General features: G+C 42.1%; 1 protein-coding gene across 4 annotated transcripts in view; it reads right to left on the bottom strand.

The window, feature by feature from the left end:
- MOB3B (MOB kinase activator 3B) overlaps window positions 1–10,514 on the bottom strand; it is a 96,804-nt gene extending 86,290 nt beyond the window's left edge. Inside the window, exons 1-2 of one of the 4 annotated variants that reach the window (XM_074570469.1) lie at window positions 10,348–10,499; window positions 7,741–7,832 (exon numbers count right to left, since the gene is read on the bottom strand). The gene's annotated coding sequence lies outside the window, so the exon portion shown is untranslated. Of the gene's footprint in view, window positions 1–7,740; window positions 7,833–10,347 lie in introns of all 4 variants that reach the window. The other 3 variants (XM_074570470.1, XM_074570474.1, XM_074570471.1) reach the window with 3 other exon arrangements.
- Window positions 10,515–15,792: the final 5,278 nt, after the last annotated feature.

Here is a 15,792-nt window from a genome sequence, read left to right as displayed (position 1 = left end):
AGTGACACATGGGCCCTCTGACATGGCCCCTGGTCTGACCCTAGGTGCACTTAGATCCCATACTCACACACATCTACAGAATACAGTCCCTCACCCAGGAAAATACTTAGAAACAGAGTTTATTAAATGAGGAGAGGACATAGTGCTGTTCAGATGCTGAGCACAACCAGGGAAATGTATTGCCCAGCTGCTGTCTACACATGACCACTCCTTTTTATCTCTTCATCCTTCTATTTTCACACGCTTGTTCCTTCTCAAAACAGCCCGATCTATTCCTTTCCCTACCATTTGGTTCCTCCCCTAAACATCCCATAATATGTCCTGTGTAACCCTGAAGTGCTCTTCCTCTGCAACCTATAATGTGTCCCTTTCCTCTACGCAGCAACCTTCAGGAAGTCCATAAGGTGCTCCAGCATTGCCTCATCTTGATGGGTTTCTCTCCTAGGCCATGGTTGTGAGGTTCTCCCAGGACAATGCTGGAAGGGGCCCTTCCTCCAAGTCCTTAATTTGAGTTCCTGCCTGCCACTGTGCCCCTGTGCTTCTCTGGGTTTGTAGAGATGGCCTGATGGCTCCTGTGATGGGACTGGAAACAGCTGGGGCAAGTGTTATTCAGGGTCCCCCACCTGCCAATATCTCTGTGCTATGTTGTGGGGCACAGGCAAGTTTTTATGATATAAACTAACAGTTTATCACCACTACTTCTTCAGCAAGCAAACAGGGAAATACTGAGTGAAACAAAAACAATCCAACAATTAAAGTAGCCTCTCTGACAGAAACTAGGGTCATCTGTATTCAAAACTGATTTGCATTTACCAGGCCTCAGCCTTTTTCACTCCCCTTTTCATCAGCATTTCTCACAATGCTTCCACTAGACAACCTTGACAGAGAGCCTGGGTAAAGCTACATAACACTCCCAAGGCATGGAGTAACTAGGTAGATCTATCTTGTAAAGATGCAGTTAAAATACAGGAAAACTAAAAGACACTTTGAACCTAGGCATCCCTAGGTGAATTCAGATCCGAGATCTCAGTTCCATTCAGTTGACTACTACTTGTCCAGTCTTTCAAACACAAAACCATCCTCCCCACAATTTCATTCATAAATTAACTTCTCTGAAGATCTCTGGGTATAGATAAGTTATGACAATACCACAATATTAATACAGCATTAGCATCAGCTGTAGCAAAACAAGAAGAATAACCACAGGAGCATTAATATATTAGTAGAGTCCTACTGTATAACTGCTGAAGTCATCCTGTGACTTGCTAAGAAACTGCTTATCCATAGCAATCTTTCAGTCTGTCACATAATAACAGGTCCTCCCAAGCATCAACAGGATTTTTTTTTTTTTTTTTAACAAAATACTTTCTAATCTCAAGAGCATCCAGGAGTTCCTTTGCTGCTTACATGACACATTCTTGAGCTTCAACATTTTCCATGTTCTTTTTCAAATATCCCTGTAATTATGCAGGCTAAATTACATAAAGGCACATCCCCTGGGTTCCTAAACTCTGTATACTTTGGTGACCAAATCACTTTTGTTCATATATATAGATTTATCAATCCTTAGAGATTCTCACGAGAAGCAAACCTGCCTGCTAAATGCCTTGTAACTTTTGCTTATCTTAATATTCAACCCAGTCTTCCTTTTCGATCACCAGTGAGTTCTCATATTGTGATTACACAAACCAGTTAGAAGGGCTAGTACTGCACTAGAGGAAGCCAGCAGAAACATGCCACCTTGCTACTGCATATTCAGGAACCAACCAAGATGTAGTGCTTGCCGTAGCACTCTCTCATAACTGTCATCACAGAAATCTGAGATTGTTTAGGGCAATTATAATTAACATGCTAACTGCAGTCCTACTACAAGACGGCACAAAGACTTGACATTCAGAGAAGTACCCTGGACAGACACTGGGAGACATGTTCCACGTGTCCGGGGGGATCCTGAGGATAGAACATTTTGCTACCAACACAAGTAAATTCAGCCTCCTTGAGAGTTTGTCTTCACAGGAGGAGGCTTCAGAACAGAAGTTTTCTTACTCTGAAATGCAAGGAATTCTTCCTCTTTACATAAAAACATAGTTTCCTTTATGGTTCTAAAAATTTAGGCTGATTCATCAAGTCATGAAGTAGAAAAAAGGTTCTTTGAGCAGTGAACTATCAGAGATATTGGAAAGAAATGCATCTGTCTTAAGAGCTGTATATACTTCTTTTTTGCCAACATAGTGATAGCAACATATGCCCCTAGTAGTTCAATGCTTCTGTCAACAATAGGGTTATTTTGCTAATAAAAATTAAGCCACTCCCTAAACAAAGCAATTTGTCCTACCAAACCAGACATTTGTTTTTAAATCAATAAAATTACATCCTACTTAGAGTGCCTATCTATTAGCTTTTTCTAAGTCCTTGCTAACTTAAGCATAGAAGTAAAATTTCTCAGCATAAAGCAAGACTGCCTGTTCTAGTAGCAATATAAGAAGATTAAATGCCCTTAGCCAGGTTCTAACCTGCTAATCTGTTCATGTCCTCTCACTGACTAGATTGACTCACTTATTCTTTTTTCAATTAAATACAGTCAAAGCAGAAATAGCAAACCTTTCCAACAGTCTGAAATTGAAATCAACAGTAAACCCTGGCAGGATCACAGCTGATAAAAACACAATTCCTACAAAATGAGTAATGTCCAGCATGTCATACAGAAGAAATAAATTCAGAGACATGAAGGAGAAGCATGTGAGGACAGACAAGACAGACAAGAAACTGCAAGCTTACAGACCTGCAATAATGCAAGGAAAATAGTGCTGACTACTTCATCACCATGACTGTCTTGGTTCAGAGGAGTGTACTGCAAGTTTGCATTACATTGGCATTGTACATTAAAATCTCAGATCCAGTTTGCCTCTTCCAAGGAATCAAAGCGAACTACCACAACATGAACGTTCTGCGCAAAATGGGTGGCTATTCTTCTCAGCACTGTCTCAGCGAAACAACTGATTTCAGATTCCCCATGGAGATTACCAAGGTCACACAGAAGAATGTCATAATGATCACCTATGAGTTCCTCCAACAGCTCTTCCAACTGTTTAGCAAAAATCTTCCTCTTGGTGCTTGGAATACAAGCAACATTGAGAAATTCCAAAATGGAATTTATCATCAAATTGAAGAATTAGAGATATGTTTGTCAGAAGAGCAATCAAAGGCAAGAAACCTCTTTCAAACATGGATCCTAAAAAGCACTATATTCAGCATGAAAAAGTACTTCCAAAGAATCACTAATTTCCTAAAAGATAAGCAATACAGTCTCTGTTCCTGGGAAGCAGTCCAAATGGAATTGAGAACATGCCTTATAATTTTTGATAGACTTATGAAAAAACACATGTCATAAAGAGGTAAAATCTTCTTTTTAATATTTTTTAATTCTTTGTAAGAATCTGATAATTTCCCTCTTTTTAATAGTTCTTTTAATTTCCACATTTTAATCATTTTCCAATTGATAACTGGGGCATGTTTTCAAAAGAGCATTCAGTGCTCTAAGTTTAACATGTGGAGTACTCAATTGAAGGGCCATTTGGTATCACTTCTTCTGTCAAAGATAAGCTTTTTAAAAAACAAGTGGATATTGCTCTTCTGTATTCTCTCTTTGCACTATAAGAACATTTTGTGGTCTTCCCACAGAATATGCCAACTGTTCTATGAAATAAAACTCTTGCATTTGGACACTGCATAGATTTTACTTTTTCATTACTTCACTAATGCAGAAAAAAGTACAGGATGCAGACATGCATAAGGAAGACAGACCTTCCTGGAGTCGTGTATGCTACAAAGACCTTAATTTACAAAACAGATGAGAATTTAACATTACTTGGGCTTCTTTAAACTCAAAAACAATGATGGGTAGATCTTTGGAGATAGAAAGTCAATTCCCAGCTTTGATCCTTATTTTGCAAGTAGACTCATCTCTGTATCTTATAGGGATATAAACCCTGTCTTTCTACACAGCATATTCAATAACTACAGCATATTCAATAACTACAGCATAGATTTTTAGGATATGTTGGTTCACAATGCTATATGAAATATGTAGCTGTCCTATCTGTTTTGAGTTCATAAGCAAACAAGATTAATCTGAAAATATTTACTATATGGATGCAGATGCAAACAGATTTCTTTGACTCCTCTCCCACTTTTCTTTCCCTCATACAGGCAGAGCCAAGCAGCGCTTCAAGTCATCATCTTCATCAGTTTAACTGGTACTCAAGAGATCTTGAATGCCCCGAGTCTCAGTACCACTCCCTATATATTAGAAGACTGGATGAGTTCTGACACAGATTTTTCCCCACCTCAGATTTCTAAGCATATCTGATTCCTAAAATACGTTTATCATAAACAGAACATGTTGCATTGGAATGTAAGAGAAAATAGTTAAAATATTTCCGTGACTGTATGGGACTGGGGAAGAAAAAGGGAATATTCTGAAGAGAAAAACTTCAATCTGGTGGTACTATTACCTGAGGACAGAATCTCAATATTTTGCCTGAGAAGTCTGAAGGCTGGACAGCAACTTAAGTCCCATGTTGTTCCTTCATTTAAATGGAATATATACCAAAATCCCTTCCCACTTAGGGGAAAAAAAACCCTGAAACCCACAAACTAATTCTGGATGTAGCGATCTTAATGGAATGGTATTATTATTCCTCATCCCAGGAGTGCAACAACAGGATATTTACAACTGCCTAATTTTAGGCATCTAAATAAGACATTGAGCCAAGGAGATAGGGGTCACCCACTTCACTCTCACATGCTCGTTTTACAGAACCAAAGAGAGGGGAGAATGGGTTTTAAATTTCTAAATATAGATCTGCTTTCAATTACCAATGTAAGAGCTCAGTTCTTTAACCAGTTGTATAGGGAGCATAAGATGAGTTTGGCACATAGTTCATGTTAAATTCCCCAACAACCTCATTAATCAATCTCTGGGATCTTTGTTTTATTAATTTAAACACTTTGCAACTATGTTGACACCATAATGATGTTAGATGGCAGCAAAATAAGTTCAAGCACATTTAATTCTGATTTATTTTTTTTTATTTTATTTTGCTGCTTTTAATGTATGGTTACTGTGGGGAATTAATATAGCCCAATTTTGGATACCCAGCTTAAGGAAGTTGCTGAACCAAAGCCAATGAACTTGAGGTTTCCCCATGAATAATGCATCACGCAAGATGATGTTAAGTTTTATCTATGTATCTATATTTATGCTGGATGTACTTCTCTTTGCTCAAATCTGTACTTGGATTTCAGTCTCTGAAAAGCCAAGAGTCAGCAGAGACTTCAGCAGATATGACTGGATGCAACCTTACACATCCTACTATATTCCATCAATTCTTCACGGGATCACAGCATATTTTGGTTAGGCAACACCACCACTATGTGCAACAACCCATCCCTAGACAGTGTGAAAACATTTGCTTCCTTCATCTGCTTTTCTGGGGAGGTACCTTCATGAATCTAAAGTAGATATGCCTATTAACTCATGCATGCTTTATTGTCAATTGTGACTCACATTTTAAGATGCAGTGGTTTGGGGTTTTGTTGAAAGGCAGAAATAGAAAGGTTGTAAAGCCATACAGTCATTAGATGACAATTTGGGGTACCCAGGCGAGCTTAACTGACTGGTGTCAGCTAAGCATTTATAAGGAACAGGCATTTAAGAACTGCCTGAGCTAGCTTTCTGCAAAAAATCTTTGCTTTTACAAGTTAAAGTTAATTATATCTTATAGAAGAAAAAAAAGTTATTGTAGACAATACTATTATCACATTTCCTGTCTGGAATTCAGTGTTAACCTTCAATGAGGATACATATGTAACTTTCCATTCCTGCAAAAGAGTTGCACTGTTGGAAACTGAAAATGGTCTTCTACTATTTGAAATCAAATAACTTTAAATCTTGACCTTTTCCCTTACAGGAAAAATTCTATATTACTGTTGTTATATGTAACTTTCAGAATTAAACCTTTTGTAACTTTTATGATTACTGTTAACTGGAGCCACAAAGAAACAAAAACGTGTATTTGTTCAAGGTTTTTTAGATGGTTGTTTTTATACCACTGTGGATACACACACCACTTCAATGTCTACCTTAACAAGCATTCTATTACCATGTCAGTGTGTACTTCATACCAGAACAACAGGAAAAGACACTAAAATTAGAAAGTAAAGATGGTAGTCTAAGAATTAGTACAGAGATTCAAAATAACTTAAAATTTATTTTAAGAAAAAATTTGATTATGTTTCAAGATCCTCTATCTGGACAGTTTCTTAACCATTTTCCTAGGTAAAAATCAGCTCATATTTTTCAGGGAAGCACCATCTGAAATGTTCACTGTTAGCATTTGTGCTGTGTTGTACTGGTCAATGAAAGGTTGGATCACTTTGAAATACAGCCAGTTGTGAGATGGAAAAGACAAATTGCAGTTCTCACAAGATTCCGAGCTGGAGTAAGGAATGCATGACCAAAGGGTGAGAAACAGAATGGAACTTCATTTCTTACAGCCCTCAGACACACTTCTTTGGTTTCAGCACACTGAGGGTACCACTCAGTCAAGAGCTGGTCTCAAGCCCCTCCAAGCTGCATAAAATACCTGTTCAGCACTCCCTCCAGTCCCTGATTGAGAGACTGCACTTACCTATCTGCTAGCATTTGTTTTAAAACTTCAGAGCTGCATAATTATGATAGACATATTTTCATTCTTTTGTACCCCCAAATGGCAATAAAATTCCAAAAACAAAAATCCAAACCCAATGCTCACTACGGTGGGGAAAGACATGTTTTTAAGCAGGGAGAGATCCTCTATTACCATGTACGTGGATATACTGCATGTTACTAGCCATAGAATTTGCTACAGTCTTTCTGGATTAAAAACCTGCATCTTTTGATAGCATGAGGGTATCTTCACACAAAACCAGAAAATCCTTTCTTTGTGATTGTATTGGTGCGGTAAGGAAATGCTCTCAACAGCAAAAGTCGCAGATATTTTAAATTAAATCTGAACACAAATTTCCCAGATCAAACAGGTCTTGTAAAGTCTTGACTGAAGAGCTCTATGCTTTTAAAAAGCATGTCCTTATAAAGCTATCTGATTAGCCTGAGTACCTTTTTATCTTTTTGGGGTAAACTAAAGTTATGGTTCAGAAGAGAGGATGACCCAATTTTACACCCTCTCTTCCTCCCTTCCTCACATTTCAATCATCTCACATTCTTGTCCTCTGTAATACTTGTTGAACCTTTTCCTGAGCTCAACAAACCAACAGGAAATTATACAAACAAAACAAACAAACCCATACTTTTGTTCCAAGGTAAAGATTTAAACTAGAGCAGAGAAAAGCACCAGTGCATATGAGATCCAGCAGAAAAGAGAAAGGGGAGTATGGCAGAAAGACTGCTTAACAACCACAGAACAGTGAGCAAAACCTCCTCTTCTGTTGTTATCTGGTCCAAACTCCTTTAAAAGAGCTTCCCAGTTACTCTGTGTAAGACTGACTATTCAGCCATACTCACAGTTCATTCGTAAACCTTTTTCCTTTAATATACTAATGTGCTAACTACCCATCACCAAAGAAGCTTAGTACAGTAGTAAGCTGGCAATTTCTCTGGAAATAAATTTAATTGTACAGTAGTTAGTGTTAAAATTACAGCTCCATCTTACTCATTTCAGCTTTCTCTCTCCATCTTACCTGCACAGGCCTAAGTCCCTTGCTCACAAGAGGCTCACAAGACTCTTATCTGTCAAAGGTACTACTGAAGCATCTGATCCTGAGGTAATATCCTAAAACAGAGAAATGAAAATAACATTTTGTTTTGTCTGTAAACTATTCCATCTGAGATCTCAGTTTACCTGACTCATGATGAAGACCACATATTAAACAAAGAACAATACCATGTTTTTCCTGCAACATTATTAAATGATTGCTATTGCTATTCCAAATGACTCTGTGATCCACGTTCCCAGGGTACTTAGCCCTCTCTGCTTCTCCTAATTTCTGTTCCAGAGCACAAGTACCTTCCTCAGGGATCTCATATGATGCTGAGCACTTTGCTGGCAGCTGATAAAGAAACATTTATCATGAGAGAAATATCAGCAAAGGAGCTGAAGTGATTTGGTCCAGTCCCAAGTTTCACATCACTCACTAATGCGCTCTAAGCAGCACCATCTACTACACCAACACCGCAGCAAACAGCATTAAATCATCATTCCAGGCTGCTTGATGCCAAACAACACAACACTGTCTGCATTCATCTCCTTTTGCTCTTTAGCACTTTCTGGAACTCAGATTGCTTAACTGTACCATGTCTACGTTGTGTCCCTCTTCTTTCTGCTCTACCACTCTCTTTGATATGTGCATACTCTCTGTTACAAAACAACAGTTTCCTCCTTTTTTATTTTTTTTTGTGCCAGGACCACTCTTTTCTCTACCATACAGAGTGGAAAAGCAAAACTGTCACAAATGTTGGTCCACTCAGAAGAGTCTGCGAATTTTAGAATAACATGCTTTGCTATGGTGGAAGAGGACAAACAGGCTTTCCATCTACCTACTGCAGAGCATCTGGCTCATAAACTCTCCCATCTGAGAAGAATGACTGGAAGATTTTCTCATGAGTATCCCTCATTATGTACAAATTATATCGTTGTGTAAAATCACAATTAAATGGCTTGGAAGACAGAAGCAATCCTGCCATCTATGTAAGAAATCACTGCAACTAAGCAAGGGTGGGATGGATCCTCAACCACCCTATATCTGTGTGATAATCATACAGGTAACCTGTTCTTGCTCTAACTTGGTTTAGGACACACCCCTGTATCAGTCAGAACATTTTGTTTATGAAAGCTGCCCACAACCAGCCCCAGAACAGGTTGATCTGACCACCAAGTGGGAGCAAGAAGGCCTCTACATCTTCAAATGCCAGCGGGCAGCAGTCTTGCCAGAAGAAAGACAGATGATCTGCAGGGCCAATTAGCTGCAAGCAGGACTCTCTAGAAGCCTCTGCCAACCAGGCCCACACTGTGCTTGCATTGCAGCTGTCCTCATTTAAGCCAACAGTAGGTACCTCTAGGGTTTGCTGGTCCTCACACCAGCAATTACTCATTTCTCCATAGTAAGCCCCGGGTCAGCCTCTGAGAGACCAGCTATGAGGTTGTTACGTCACAATGCTGCAAAGACTTGCAGAGATTTCAAATCCTGTGCTCCACTAGCAAACAAGAAGTTTAACACAAACCACTTTTCATTGAGCAACCTTGCAAACTAAAAGCAAAATCCAGCATCCTGAGCCTGCCTCTCCACAACTAAAAGACCTGGTGATCAGTTGCACGGCAGGTTTCTTGTAGACGTTAACTTCATCCTCAACACTAAAAGAACTGCAGCAAAACTGCCGTTTTTAGCGGGCTGCGCCTCCGTGTTTGCCATGCCAGAGGACAGACTCCCAGCCTGCGGTGCTGAGGCTCCCATCCCTTTGCTCAAAACGGGTACAGCAGGACCAGCAAACAGGGCTCTGGATATCCCCTCCCCGCGTCAGAGTACGGTGCAGAAGGGCAGCAGGACGAGTGGGCCTGGAGGGGGGCACCATACTGGGTTTAAATAAATAGGGTGGAGGAGGAAAGACAACCCAAGCCTGACGACTACTTGCCTCCTCCTTCCTCTCTTTAATCGGCGTGCACCCTCGGCCGCCCGATGGTGCAGACCCCGCGCCCTGCCCCACTGTGGCTTCACCCCGCCAGCTCCCAGCCAGGCAACAGGTCGGCGGAGCCAGCAGCTCCCGGAGCAAGGCCGAGCGCACCCCTGCAGCTCTGGAGGAAAGCACGCTGCGACCTACCTTCAGGAAACAAGAAAAGGGGGAAGAGAAAAAAAAAAAACAATCCCCTTAGGGGAAAATGCATCTCTCCACGGGCGAGTCGGCTGCCGCACCTACACAGCGCCAGTGACCGGGGAGCCAAGCGGCCCCCATAGGGACTGTCCCGTCCTCTTACACGGCACCCACCTGCCGCTTCTGGCCGGGACAGCGCGTGGATTTCCCCCCCTTTTCCCCCCGAAGGCGGAGGCCCCGGGCCGGCAGCAGACCCTCCCCGGTGGAGGCGGACACCGGCCGAGCCGCCGCGATGGGCAGGTGTGGGCCGCCCCCTCCCCAGGGTTGGGGGGGCACCTCCATTTGGGCTGAGCGGGACCGGGAATGGGCGGTCGGTCGGAGCGCGTTCCCCTGTTAAGTTTGCGGGACGGCGGCACCGACCTCTCCCCTCACAGAGAACGAGCCACCCCCTCACACGCACCGACCCGCCACCCCCGCCTTACCTCCACCCCTCCGGGTACCACCGCCCGCCCAGGTGCCTTCCTCGCCGGACAGCTAGGGAAAGGAGGCGACGGCCCCACACGCCTCCTCTACCAGGAGCCCCAGCGGCGGCACAGGCGCTGCCAACCGCCCGTCCCGCTCCTGCCGGGCGGCCGAAGCGGCTCGGCGCGGCCCTGGTCGGAGGCCGCCCCCTGGCGGGCGCGGGGCGGGCAGCGGCGGTAGTGGCCGAAATGGCGGCGCTGCCCTGCTTCCCGCTCTCCCGCTGGCGGGCTCTGCCGCGGCAGCGGCCGTCGCCCTCAGGGGAACACCCCGCCTAACTCCGAGGCGGTTCCCCTCAGCTCCCGGGACGCCCCGAGGTTCTCCGGCCCCCTCCTCTGTGGCCCCATGTGAGGGGCAGCCCTACGGCTAGCGGGATGGGGCCTAATCCTACACCCTACTTAGCAGAGTTTAGCGGAAAACTTACCTCAGTTTAGGCAACAAACAAGGAACTTTGACCCGTCGTGGAGCATGTAATAAGCAGCGGGGAAGTCTCTACCCCCACCACCGTCTTTAACAGGGCTCTTCATAGACACCAGGCTCTGGAGGAGTTTGCCCTCCGCCACCGTATCGCTTTACCGCATCGGCACAGACCAAAGACCATGCGCCCTTCCCTCAGGGGTGGAGGGTAAGATAAATAATCGCGTTTGTGTCGCTGTTTTATCAGCTGAAGGGATTTTTGGTTTATCTAATCCACGGCGTTTACGAGAGCAGGCTGATGCACAACCACTTCTATAGCTAAATTCAGCTTTGCAGTTACACTGATTTGACTGTCTCAGTACGAAAAAAACAAACAAACAAACCAACAAAACATTCTCCCAGCTGAGTGTGTGTGTGTGAGTATATATATATATATACACACAGCTTGGACAAAAAGCTCTTTTTCATGCTGAGAAAGACTTCAGGGTCTTACACCTTCCCATCTGACCCATCTTTTCTACAGTCAAAAAGAAAAACAAAGGGGAGGGAAGATAGTGACAGCAGAGACCCATTTCAGTGCCACCCAACTTAAAATAAAACAGCTGTGTGCCAAACTCTTTATTAAGTAAAAAAATGTCAAACCCAACAGCAATGCTGACTGACTTTTGTAAATCCTCTTTTTGCTAAGTGAACAAAAAATCCCCCTCATTTCAAGCAGCAGAAAAACCATGAGGAACTGTACAGCCTAACAGAGATGCAAGACAAAAAAACATGCAAAATTTAAGGCATTCTTCTGAGAACAAGAACTGCATGCAAGCATTGACAAATGTCCCTGGAGATTTGTCAGTCTCTCCTCTGGAGGAATCATATTTGAGAAGGCATGGGGGAGAGAGCTGCCCACTTCACAGGTTTGTAAAACATTGCAACAAAACAAGAAGACTGAAGGCTGCCTCCTTTCCCACTGTGAAAGGCAAAGGAAGGTGTCCTCTTTTTCCCCCGCTATGGAGCCCAACCATACCATCACAGAAGGGCCCAACTTCTGTCTCTCTGCCAAGGGCAGATGGGCTGGGGCAGCAGCTCCCATGTGGCAGAGGCAAAGCCTCAACTGGCCTGTTAGGTGAGAGCTTGGCTTAGGAGCTATTGGCTACCAAACCAGAGAAGAAAAGGTGAATGGGTAACTAAGAAGCTGCCAGCAGTTTGTGATTGGGAGGGGAGACTGAGTTGCTTGGAGGAAATAGCGTATTGCAACTCATTAACTGTTCTTTCCAAACATCTGCAAATAAAGATAGTGGAAGCAACCCTTGTACCTTCACAAACACAGCAAGAACAGCCTGAGAAGTGACCTTTTTCCAAATAATATTTTAGTTTTAGTGTGTCAGCCATTAGGTGTTTCTCACAGAGATATCTGAACAAACAGCAGTAGAAATACTCCTCTTTCTGATAACAGAATAGCCGGTTTAAGTCACTGGTAGAACTGCTTTTTTATCTCATTACCAATTCCCTGCTTTCAGGCAGTGAGTCATACCTGAGCTGTAGCCCAGTTTGACATTGTTCTTACTGTATCCCATATACCTATGTAGGAAACTGAAGACAGTAAAATACGTGTACAGGGAGTTTGTGGGAGCAAACCCCTGAGGAGGAGTATGTAAAAAAGAGAAATTGCCACACTTAACATTTCCTAAAGTATTTGGAAAGACTTAAACATAATATTGAGACAATGCCAGGTCAAAACCCATGAAATCATTAAAACAATTTTCAGACAAGTTCACTGTTAAAAACAACTGACCAACCTACACAACCTATAGTCATCCCATTGTCCCAGTATACCCAAAAGTTTAAAGTTTGCATCCCTCTAAACGCTGCATGGAAAGATGTTTTAAAATGCAGTAGGTGTGGTTGACAAGATCCACTTTGTTATATATACTCAAACAAGGATACCCAGTGTCTTTGAGGACAGCATTCTCTTTTCTGTAATTCATAATCATTAAACTGTATCAAGAGCCTGCCAGCTCTGCCTAGGAAGAATTTATTTTTGGTGACAAACTAGAGCCCGGAAAGGACAAACTGCAGACACAATTCTTTTCCTGCGCTTCAATCCACAACTATACAAATTGCTAGAAGCATTAGTGTACTCCAGCAAGAGCAGGAGTTGAAAGGGACAAAGTGCTTAAAAGCACATCAAGGACAGCTGCCCTTCCAAACAGGAAGATGCCTGCACCTCCCTTCTCTGTAGTCATGTTGTACACTGGATTGTTACCACAGCCACGTTCACCAGCACGCTCCATGGAAATTGCTCCTTTGCTGCTGGGAGAGAAGCCAGAGAGCAGTACTGTGAACCCAATCAATTTACTTCAGCTGAATTTAACCAAGAATCGATTCAGTCACGTATGCTCTATTATTCTAAACGTATACAGCAAAGATGCTGAAGTCAAGGGTCTTTCATCTTCCTACCACACAAAATACATATCTCAAGAAAAAAAATATAAAAATGAGCAGATCTTCAGATTAATTGTTGTCAGTATGAGCGAACTGAAATGCAATTTAATTCAGCATCAAATGGTTGAGGACTGCTGAGTATCTTCCACTATTGGGAATCCAGAATGGAGAAAGATACAGATGTGGCAGATCACAGTGGTACAAAGAATCTAAACTAGCAGGAACAACCTGTTGTGATGTTGCTCTGTTTGTGCTTGGATGCTCTGACAGACCCAAGATCTTGCAAGTGGAACTTAAAAGGATTCTTTTCCTATGGCTCTGTTCTGTCTGGTTTTTTTTTGTTTCGGGATTTTGTGCCTGATATGACTGAATTCAAATTGCCTCCTTGGTAGATCACAGTGTTTGTGTATATCTCTTTGTCTACCCTGACATAAATTTGCATAGGAGTTGATGGAATGTACCATCTTCGAGATTTGTATCCCTTAATTAAATTTACAAAACCAGCTAGCAAAATCAAAACTAATTTGGGGACAGTGGGAAGAACAGAAACATGTATGTAAACAAGATGCTATCATAAACTCTGTTTTCTTGGGAAAGCAGGATAAAATTAGAGCTTGTCTCGTCCTCTTTCAAGTGGCCAGCTTATGGTTTTGATTTGAGTCCACAAGAAATTGCTGTGGCTTTGTTAAACCCAATTTAAACTTGGAGATAATTTTTACTCCATTCTGCATCAAACTTACTGATTTAGTTTTATGTCAAGGCCCTGAATCAGCTTAAACCAAGCCAAAGGAGGCCATTGCTAAATACTGGCTGGCGGAATCAACTGGGGCATTGTCATGGTTTGGGCCAGACTGGGCAATAACGAGATGACTGATGCTCTCCCCTACCTCTCTTTCCAAGGAGAGGAGGGAAAGAGAGAAAGAGATTCATGAGTTTAGAAGGAACTAAACTACTTTGATGAAAACATTAATAATAAAATAAAAAGAAAATAATGAAATAGATAAAATAAATACAGAACCAGTATCAAGCTCCCAGGACGATGATCACATCACTGGCAGGCACTGGGCAAGTCCCGGACTGGACTCAGCGATGGACGGGAACTGGATTCCGGATCTGGATTCAGGAATGCACAGCTCAGGATCAAAGGCAGATGAACAGAGTCCTCCTTGGACACCGGCCATTGAAGAAAGAGGCTGACACATTTGATCCCTCAGCGTTTACACTGAGAATGATGCAGATGGGATAGAATACCCTGTGGCCAGTTTTGGGTCCCCTGTCCTGTCCACTTCTCCCCGCAGGTGGGACCCCTCTATGCTTTTCTGCTTCCAGCCCTCCAACAGGGCAAATAACAACGTTAGCTGACCTTGGCTGTTATACTAAATAAGTATAAGCAAGAGCTCTCTGCATACCAGTCCTTGGCATGAACTATAAACATAGGTCTTATTGCTCTGAGGTCAAACATTTTCTGCACAATATGCTGTTAATTTCAGAGAGTTAGAAGAGGCTTAGCTAAAAAGTAAAATTACTTTTGATTCTGTTTTACTTCAAACCAGGACAGGCATTTAAGAAGTTATTGTTCACAGCAGCTTATTGCCTCCCATTTGGCGATGATTAACACCCCCAAAGCTGAGTCCGCTTTACTAGAAAATAAAGCATCTTCCTTTTGCTCAGCTGCCATCACTGTCAGTTCAGCACAGCTGATTTTGCACTGAAGTAGGTTATAGCAGACTCTCATATCAGGGGCTGTAGGCATGTGAAGCTCCGAAATACTGTGATGAAAAAAACCCTCAGAAATGTAACTTAAAACGACTCAATCTGGTTTTGAAGTAAGTATGTCTTCATGTTTACCAGCACCCAATTCTGTGTATATTAGGACTGGCTGTACTACTGACTAAGTTACAAAGCTTTACTGAAACACAGGACTATGTCATGCTACACCCTCTGAGTATATAGCCAATGACATGTAACTAAGCTGCTATCAGTTCTCTTACAAGTTAAATAAAATACTTTTTTAAAAAACTTTTTTTTTTTTTACCCAACTATTAAAACTAATACCCAGGGCACAAAGGGTACCTTGTGATGCGAGGAAGGAAGAAGGAGAGATTACAGCAAAGTAGCATAATAGAATATGCCTGCCTTTTGCCTTTTTACCATTTTTGCCTCACTGACTTGGATGTGTTTATGCAGCAGAATATCTTGAAAGAAGGAAGAGAACACTATGTACCCTTTGTATCTGTAGAGATCTTCCTCTATGGTCACCTTTAAGAATTTTCCTCGTTTTTAATAACCAGCATGACTTGGCTCCCCTGAGCCATCTATAGAAAAACAAAGTAGCAAAAAAACTGAAAACAGACAAACAGAAAAAAATGAACACATTCAGATAATCAATCAATGAAATTCTGAATAGGTTAAAGCCACAATGTATGCAAAACTAACTGTATTTTCATATAGGATTATATGTCCTTGCATTCTTTTCAGTTGGTAGCCCATAGAGTACTTCATGTCAATATGCACCATGACTGGCTTAGGATTTTAATGGCTTTTTATTGTTCACA

This window comes from Larus michahellis, chromosome Z (genome assembly GCF_964199755.1).
Source record: "Larus michahellis chromosome Z, bLarMic1.1, whole genome shotgun sequence".
NCBI classification, from domain to species: Eukaryota; Metazoa; Chordata; class Aves; order Charadriiformes; family Laridae; genus Larus; species Larus michahellis.
This window is presented reverse-complemented; position numbering and strand designations above follow the sequence as displayed.